Below are 10,220 nucleotides of genomic sequence, written 5' to 3' on the forward strand. Positions count from 1 at the left end.
TGTGGCTTTAGTTTGGATGTTTTAAGGGCAGGGCAGACGTTAACATGTTAAAAAAAAATCCTATTCTTCGTATAAGGATAAAGTTTTCTTTGAATGGTGGAGGTGAAGTGGGGTGCACTTAAACCTGGGTAGATTTTGCAGACCCAGACATTTTTTTTTCTCAGACTCTAATATAATTTCATAGTCTGGATAACTTAGATCTCTGAGGTTTCTTTCTGGCAGTTCTAGATGCTATGATGTCCACACTCAAGATGCTAGCAAACCTGCAGGGCTGCCTCCCACTTTCTAGATGGCATCATCGTCTTACTGTGTCCTCAGGTGTTAGCTCTAATCCCATCATGAGGTCTCTACCCTCATGGCTCAGTCTCCTAATGCTGCCACTAGGGAGTTAGAATTTTACAGGTGAATATAGGCTACATAGAGATTCAGATCATAGCCGTATTACTCACGTAGTTTCGAGTCAGGTTTAGTGCCTTTCAGTATTGATTTTTGTAATTGCTACATGCATCTGCTCACTGTGTGTGTGTATGAACGCATACGTACTCACATTCACACACAAGTGCATGCGTGTATAAAAGCTGTTACCCTTCATTTTCAGCATAATGAATATGATTAAAATCCTTAGTGTTTATGCTGTTGGTGACATCATATTTTTTATGTTTATTCTTAAATTCTATCATATCCAAATGGATGCTTACCCTCTCTTTTGCTGTGGAAACAAAAACAGAACCTCTTTTCCAAAGCAACATATCCATAGACCCAAACTTTGAAGTTGGTTTAACTTAGCAGTCCCCAGAATCAAATGTCTCTCTGTAGTCAAAAAATTCAAAGAAAACACAATAATATACACATGCCAGACGCTCCGTTTATATTGCATCTTTATGCGACTTATTTTCTTTAGTCCTTTAATCTGACTGTCTCTTTAAAGACTTTGCTTTGTTTTTTAAAACTTTATTTTTTATAACTGTCTGTACTCTTTTCCTTCTCTCTCCCAAGCCTTTGTATATTTTTTGAACATACTATAACCCATTCAGAGATTTATTTCTGTCTGAATCTGTCTTTATTGCGTATCTGTAAGCATTTTATGACCAGGAGCACCTTTTTTTTTTTTTTAATGCTATGCAGGTGTGGCTAGGACCAAGGCTGCCTGCCCAGTCCAGCATGGTGGAGGAACGTTCCCCACCAGCTCTGCGAGCCATGCTCACCAGCTCAGCTCTGGGGATGCCGCGGGTTTATATCACCATTGAGCAGCTAGCAGCACACTGCTCACACACCCCATATAAGTGCAGAACCTCCCAAAAGAGCGTTGTGCTGCCAACACAAACCAGGAAGCCTTCCTTAAAGAAGCCCTGCAGTTTTTGCCACTAAAGCGGAGCCAGAAAACCTCTTAAAGGAGTTGTGCCTCTCCTTGCTGCCAGCAAACAGAACCTATCTGAAAATATGCTGCTACCAAGAAGCCTTGCTTAACTCTGTTCTTTTGTGTCCAGAATTCCTTCCCAAACTCTTAGGTTTTATGTGCATGTAGTTGCCACACATTGGTGCACCATTTGCTCAGACCCAAATAATGACACAGAAACTATGTTAATTACAACACTGTTTGACCTATTAGCTCAAATTTCCTATTAACTAACTCTTACATCTAAAATTATCCCATTTCTATTATTCTGTGTATCATCACAAGGCTGTGGCTTACAGGGTAAGATTCCGGCATCTGTCTCCTTCTGCAGCTGTATGGCATCTCTTTGACTCCACCTACTTTCTCTCTATATCTCTTTTCAGATTTCCCGCCTGGCTGAAAGAGCTTTATTCATTCATCAATGGTAATAAAACATATTCACAGCATACAGAGCGGAATCCCACATCAGGGCAGTAGTCTAATGCTTTTAATTTCAGCAGTTTATTTTTAGATTAAAGACACTTAGCCTTGCTTGCTTGCACCAGCCATCTCTCTTCCTGTGTTAACACGAATTTTTATATCTCTGGCATAACTCTTTTACTACATGATATCATTTGTTCACCTTTTTTTGTGGGGGGGGGTGGACAAAGATGAGCCAGGCATTGGTTCTGCTAGATTTTCAAGATGCAGGGTAAGGTAAGAACACCCCTACTCTGAAGAACCCCAGTCTTGCCAGTCTTGAGAAGAATTGGTATTATCATGGAAACTGGGTCGGTGTCTGTGCAGTAGGAACTTGTCTTTTTTGTTTGTTTTTGGTTTTTGAGACAGGATTTCTCTGTGTAGCCCTGGCTGTCCTGGAACTTGCTTTGTAGACCAGCTGGCCTCAAATTCACAGATTCGCCTGCCTCTGCCTCCTGAGTGCTGGGATTAAAGATGTGCCACCACCCCTGACTTAGTCTTAACTTTTAGTAATGAATGCATTGCCATCACTATGGGCATATCTCTAAGACTTAAATACGTATCTAAATTTGAGGAACTTGGTAGTTTTTTGTGTTTTGTTTTTTACTCATTTGCAATCCTGAGGATTGACCAGGTTTTATGTGTGTTAGACAAGTGTTCTAACATTGAACTATATTACTACCCTTTTTTTCTTTGTTTTTGTTATGTGTGGTATATATATGTGTGTACAAGTTTGTGTGTTTGTGCATATATTTCATAGGACTCCAAGGACTTGTCTTTTTACAAAGTTTCTAAAGACATTTAACAGTTTTCTTTCCACCACTACCTCTTGGCAGATCTGTCTTCTGGTCCTGAGCTTTTACACGGTTCCCACCCTGATGCTCCTTGCTTATAGGGAGAGAGTTCTTTACTCCTCTGTCTATCAGCTGACTTTGTTCTATCTGTGCTGGCTGCTGTGCACCCATTCCCCATGCAGGTGCTCCCGACACCCCTGCTGTGCACCCATTCCCCATGCAGGTGCTCCCGACACCTTCGCTGCACACCCATTCCCCATGCAGGTGCTCCGGACACCCCTGCTGTGCACCCATTCCCCGTGCAGGTGCTCCCGACACCTTCGCTGCACACCCATTCCCCGTGCAGGTGCTCCCGACACCCCTGCTGTGCACCCATTCCCCGTGCAGGTGCTCCGGACACCCCTGCTGTGCACCCATTCCCCGTGCAGGTGCTCCCGACACCTTCGCTGCACACCCATTCCCCATGCAGGTGCTCCCGACACCTTCGCTGCACACCCATTCCCCATGCAGGTGCTCCCTACACCCCTGCTGTGCACCCATTCCCCATGCAGGTGCTCCCGACACCTTCGCTGCACACCCATTCCCCATGCAGGTGCTCCCTACACCCCTGCTGTGCACCCATTCCCCATACAGGTGCTCCCGACACCTTCGCTGCACACCCATTCCCCATGCAGGTGCTCCCGACACCCCTGCTGTGCACCCATTCCCCATGCAGGTGCTCCCGACACCTTCGCTGCACACCCATTCCCCCATGCAGGTGCTCCCTACACCCCTGCTGTGCACCCATTCCCCATGCAGGTGCTCTGGACACCTGCTTTGCACCCATTCCCCGTGCAGGTGCTCCCGACACCTTCGCTGCACACCCATTCCCCATGCAGGTGCTCCTGACACCCCGACTGCACACCCATCCCCATGCAGGTGCTTTCAATACCCCTGCTATGCACCCATCCCTCATGCAGGTGCTCCCTACACCCCTGCTGTGCACCCATTCCCCATGCAGGTGCTCTGGACACCTGCTTTGCACCTATTCCCCATGCAGGTGCTCCAGACACCCCTGTTGTGCACCCATTCCCCGTGCAGGTGCTCCCTACACCCCTGCTGTGCACCCATTCCCCATGCAGGTGCTCTGGACACCTGCTTTGCACCCATTCCCCGTGCAGGTGCTCCCGACACCCCGACTGCACACCCATCCCCATGCAGGTACTTTCAATACCCCTGCTATGCACCCATCCCTCATGCAGGTGCTCTGCAGAGGTTTCTCCAGAACCTCTCCGTAGTATTGTGTTGGTTTATCCTGGAATATACAGATGTGTTTGCCTCTGGATTCTACTAGCCTTTCCCCCACACTCCATTTTTTCCCATCTCCCTCTGTGCTGGTTGATCTTTGTCACCTGACACAAATTAGTGTTACCTGAATTAGGAAACATCAATTAGGGATTTGACTCCATCAGATTGGTGTGTGGGCATGGGGAGGTGGAGGAATATTCTTGATGAATGATATATGTAGGCATGCCCAGCCCACAGTGGTGCTGCCACCCCTGAACAGGTGGTCCTGGGTTGTATAAAAAAGCAAGCTGAGCGAGCCATGGACAACAAACTGGGAGGCATCTCCCATGGGCTCTGCTTCAGTTCCTGCCTCCAGGTTCCTCCACTGCTTGAATCCCTTCCTTAGCTTCCCTAAGTGATGGACTGTGACCAAGACATGTAAGCCAGGTGAACGCTTCCTACCTCAAGTCGCTCTTAGAATGTTATCCCAGCCACAGAAACTGAACTAAAACCCTTCCCACTCTATGGCTCTCCTTTCTTGTCTTGTTTCCTTTCTCCTGTCCCCATTTCTCACCCTCCCTCTCTTCCTCTCCCTCTGTCCCTCTTGATGGGTCTCCTCCACTCCTCACTCCCTCCCTCTCAGTTTCCCTAGGATGTTTCTGAGATTTAGAAATTCTCCTGAATCTTCCTCTCAAGGATTTACACTCGTGATTTTTCAGGTTTCCCATTCTGCTACATATAAATAAAAGAGCTTCTTGGCTGCTGTCTTGGCTGAATTTATTTCAGAGATGTTTCAGTTGCCAGTATAATTTGGTAGAATTTAAAGGTCAGCAGTATTTGTAATGTTTGTGATTTAAATAAGGATTTCAAAACTGAAAATTAGGTGATAGAAATATAAGCCGTTCTCTCCTAACAAACAGAAGGTGATGTTCATATTATAGCTGATTAGAGACAGTTGTTTTAGTATAGATTCCCAATGGATAGAGTTTAGAAAATGTTTCTTCATCATAAAGCTCTGATAATTTCAGATGACATAAACCCATACACCTTGTCAGAGTCCCCCAAACCTGTTTTCATCTTGTGTAAATCATTGGAACAAAGTCTAGAGAAACAGGAAGCAGAAGAAATCACTTGTATTTTTCAGATCTTAGTACTGGGCCTCAGGCAGGAAAGCACCTAAGACTCACAGGCGGAAGAGACCTGAGATACTCTAAGGAACTACATAGTAATCTTCCTTCTAAAGCCCTCCTCTATAGCCTATGTGATTTTATCCAATGTGCCCCGCATAAGATACTCCAGCACCATCACAGGCTGCATCAATGCTGTCCATTTAGAAGACAGATCGGAAGCACCAGCCCTGTCATTCTTGGCTTTGCAATTGAAGTGTAAAATCTTGCCAGAGTGGCAATCCATTGAAACAAAACAGTCTTGGAAATGAAGCCCTAATTTCCCTTCAAATGGCCATTTCTGGTTCTTTCCTTTCTAATTACCATTGTAATGAAGTGGCCGGTATTATGGGAGGAAGTGATTTCAAAGGCAGCAGTCTCTTATTATGAATCATACTCTTGATTTTCTACCCTAATGGGAATCAGCCTTAGTTATAGAAAATGCACGTACAAACCCCCTCTCCACTGAGACTGAAATGGTCCCAGAACTACAGATCCTTCTTTCACTAATTGTGGCTCAGAGAATGAGTAGGCTTCTGAGCATTGCACTGTAGCGAAGCTGATCCTCACCAAGGCATTGTTTCCAATCCCTGGGGTCTGTTGCTCTCAACCACAGATTCTCAGTGCCTTAGAACACAGCTGTATTAATATCCTATGAAGCCTGTATTGATATTTTGTTTGTGATTTAACAACTAAAGCTTGTCTGAAGATCAGAGTGCAGAGTTAAGCCCCTAAAGGCCAGGGAGTGGTGGCACACACCTTGGGAGACAGAGGCAGAGGGATTTCTGTGAGTTCAAGGCCATCCTGGGCTGCCAGATTGACCTGTCTAAAAACGAAACAGAGCTCACACAAAGGTGATCCCAGCACTTGGGATCCCATGTCTTTATTCCCAGCACTAGAGATGGAGACAGGAGTGATATGACTGGGTAGAGAGAGGAGTATAAAGTGGAAGGAGACAAGAGCTCCTTGCAGTCTGAAGAGACAGTCGGAGGACAGGATCGCCCCTTCAGTCTGAGCCGTGCTAGAGGCCAAAGGTCTCTAATGGCTGGCTGCTCTGCTTCTCTGGTCCTTCAGCTTTCATTCCCTAACATCTGACTCCAGGCTTTATTTATTAAGATCCATTAGACTTGGTGCTACAAAACCTACTTGTCTCAGAAAACCAAGGACTCTTGTCTGACTCCCCCCTCCCCAGCCACAGTCCTTGGCACCATTCACTGTAAACAGGCACCTCCCCTTTTTTATTACCTGTCAAAGTTCAGGATCTCACCTTCATCAATTTAAATGGCATTTCTCTTTTCACTTTAATTGCAGCTCCACATGGACGGGATTCCGATCCTCGGTTCCCTCAAGCTTATTTTTCATTCAGTTGTTCTCAGTATGCCACTGCTCCTGGTCCGTGAGTTGTGGTATGGTGACAGTTGTGGTCATCTGGGTCTTGAACACCTGATTAAACTGATTGCACAATGATTTGCTCCAAATAGTGATAAATATGCACCAAACTCCTTGGTTTCAGTGATGTCACACATCACAAATAAGATAAGCCATCTACGAACTGGGTCTGCGATCTAAAACACGGGAGAACTCCCAACAGCAAAACACAGAAAGTTTTGCCCGTGGCAATTGCTCGTTTGTGCATCTGGAGGTTTTACAATGTCCAGCTGTAGGGAGCGTAACACTCGCCACTATTAGCACTGGAACAATTTAGAACTGGTGATTGACAACAGGCACCTGTCTTCCCTGGGCCTTTCTGTGTCTGATAGAACTTGAAGATCTTTTCCAAGGTCATTCTTTGACCCACACATCCCTTGATCAGAGATGCATTTACTGTAGCTTCCTGGGAAAAGAAAATTCAAAGTGCCCCTTGTAGCAAAATGACCTCTGTTTTTATGTTTTTATTTGGAGGTGTAAGATATGAGTTTACATACAATCCCTGCTGCTTACTGGTTGTGGAAAAATTATTTAATATTTTTCTGAGATCCTGCAGGTAGATGGAAAATTCTGGAGTTAAATTTGTTAAGTGTATATAAGTTTTATAATTCAGTAATATCCTCAATTCTTGTCTTGTAGTCACTGCATACCTCCGCACTCAAGAGTTTGTTACTAGTTGGGAGATTAGCTGATACTTTACCCCAATACCTGATTACAGGTAGCACACAGGCCCCTCCTTTCTCATCACACAAAGTATGGCGCCAACTTCATTGATGTTCGCATACTGTTCCGGCATCGTTTGCTGGAAAGATAAGCTTTTCTCTATTAAACTTTCCAATGAACTACCCATGGATCCACCTCTGAAGGGTTTCTATTCCATCCATGTATCTATGTGTAAGTCAGTGCTGTCGCGCAGCTTTGTTAGTCTTAAAATACTCTGGTAGACCCTGTATAATTGTTCTGCTTCTCATGTGTGTATGATACGCGGTCATTCAATTTAGAGCCAACTATGGCTTTGAAAGCTATTGTAGGTTGTACCTCCTACAAGCTTCAATTTCTCACTGTGCACTGTTGGTATATAGAAATGCAATTTTTCCTATACTGATTAGGCTCTTATTTCCAATGATAAAATTTCTACTGGATATTATATGCATTCTACAATAATGGTCTTCAAAGCTGATCTTCAGCATCCCCTGAAGAATTGTTTACACGTTTTCAGACCTCATCCCCTACAGGTTCTTGGCCCACAGCTCTGGGATGGATCTAGGAATCTGTGTTTATGACGCTTCCCTGGTCCTCAGTGAGGTTTGGGAATCACTGTTAGGCATTTGTGGGTATAAATTATTCAACAGCTGTGACAAATATAACCGATTCACTCCCCCCACAGACATGACCAGCCTGTGCTCACTCCGCATTTTAATTAGATTTCTGGTGATGGATTTGCACTGAAATGCGTGTTCTGAACCAGCCCTTCGTTTTTAACCAAGCACACATGTTGGAAATTGAGCCAGATCATTTGCTGAGCTTAGACATTCATTAAAGCTCAATCTATAGCCAGACTTGGCCAGATTAGCACATATTGCTAATTATTTGAGTGAATTATATGGACTTGCTTTGGATATGGAGCAGATGAAGAGATGCTGGCTGAAAAAGAAGAAAAACAAAAAAAAAATCTAAAACTTTAGAATTGGCTAAATTCTTGAATGGTTGGGTGAGCTAAAATATCCAGATAAAGGAATTGTGGCACCAAAATCACATTGAAGGAGCTTTGTTTAAGTGACTTTGAGAGATGGAGTGTAGATTTATTGCTAGAACACTCTGATTTTTACAGAAGAGCCCAAGACAAAGAATTTCAAGTTTGCTTCCCAGGGGATCAGAAGGGGGAAAAAAAGCCTTGGGGACCGTAAGCAGTCCCTGTATCCTATGTCCCTTCTGTCTATATGGCTACTTTTTGTTTCTTCTCTTTCCTTTTTTGTCCTTCTTAGTGAGGAACTGCCCTAAATGAGACCCTACTCATCCTTCTGGATGGCCCTGGAAGTCACAGGGATGGCCAAGTATCCCAGAAGCTCTCTTGTAAGATTGGGTTGGCTTTACTATCAAGTGGGCCATGGTGGTGACTAATCTTCATTGTAGACTTGACTAGATTTCGAATACCCTTGGGTGTATCCATGAGAGTATTTCCAGAATGTTTTGACTGGAGAAAGATGACACACCCTGAATGTGAGTGGTGCCATCCAATGAATTAAGATCCTGTACTGATTAAAAAGGCAAAAATGAGCTGAGTGGCAGAAGCCATCTCTCTACTCCCTGAGTGCAGATGGGATGGGACCAGCCAGCCACCTCACACCCCTCCACCACAATGATGTGTCCCTTTAAACTCTGAGCTAAAATAAACTCTTTTCATCTCAAGTTCTTTTGGTCAGGAATTTGCTCACAGTAATGATAAAAATAACTAATATTGAGAATTGGTGTGAGGCAGGTATGGTGGTGCACACCTTTAATCCCAGTACTGGGGAGGCATAGGCAGACACATCTCTATCGGTTGGAAACCAGCCTGGTTTGCACAGCAAGTTCCAGGACAGTCTAGACTATAGAGAGAGATTCTATCTCAAAATAATAAACAAAGAAATAAATCAGAGAGGAGAGGAGAGGAGAGGAGAGGAGAGGAGAGGAGAGGAGAGGAGAGGAGAGGAGAGGAGAGGAGAGGAGAGAGAGATGGTATGTGGAATTGCAAAAGAAACAGAAAGTAGAGGACTGTCTCCTGAGGTTATAAGAGGAAAATGCTAGTAGGAACTGGGCTAGAGGTCATTCATGGGATATTTTGGATAAAAGTCTGACTATATTCTGCTGGTATTTGGAGAACTTGAGTGAGGATGACTTCAAAAGTAATGGACTAAGTTGCTTGTAGAAAAAAAATTCAAGACAGCATAGCATTGAGGCTATGATAGGGCTATTGTTCGCTGCTCTTCTGCATGTCTTCTGTAAGAGAGGAAAGGCATAGCATGAATAAGTAAAAGTTACAGACAAGACTGTGAAAGGCAGCAGTAATTGTTAAATAGATTATCCCCTTTAAAGGGAAACCTAGTGTTCTGTGAGGGGGACAATAGGAAAAGTGCCCTCCGGGCAAGATCCATCCATCAAAGGCTCCAAGCAATGAAAATGCAAATTCCTTTGAAAGAGGGGAGTCACTGTTGAGCAGGCTGCTGAAGGGCTGCCCTACTGGAGAAACTACCCTCTAGGGACTTGTTTTCCCAGGCTTGGCTTCAGAGACTCACAAAGACAGCTGCAACTGTGGCCCACAGACAGGGACCAGGTTGTCTCTCAAAGGGACAGGAAAATGACCAAAACCCTGCTAGGTAAACACCAAACTCTGTATCTCAAGTCTAATGTCAAAATGCTTTCAGACTTCAACTCCTCTTACCTTTGTTGACTGCAACACACTTCTTTCTCTTGGGCTGGTTCTGCTCCCTGGTAGGAGCTTTCTTTGGTAGGTATACTGCAACTCTGGCATCTCCAAAATTTTGTGGTCTTCAAGGTAATCCAGGTTCCACCTTCATAGCTTCACACAATGGTCTGTCTGGGCCCCATCCAGGGACACCCCTGCCAAACACCTGGTCTCCGCAGTTTTCCTTAATCACAGAGGAAAATTCCATAACCCCTTCCTTGTATCCTTGACTCTAAAGCCAGAACCATGTGGCTAAAGCTGCCAAG

This window comes from Microtus pennsylvanicus, chromosome 4, assembly GCF_037038515.1.
Source record: "Microtus pennsylvanicus isolate mMicPen1 chromosome 4, mMicPen1.hap1, whole genome shotgun sequence".
NCBI classification, from domain to species: Eukaryota; Metazoa; Chordata; class Mammalia; order Rodentia; family Cricetidae; genus Microtus; species Microtus pennsylvanicus.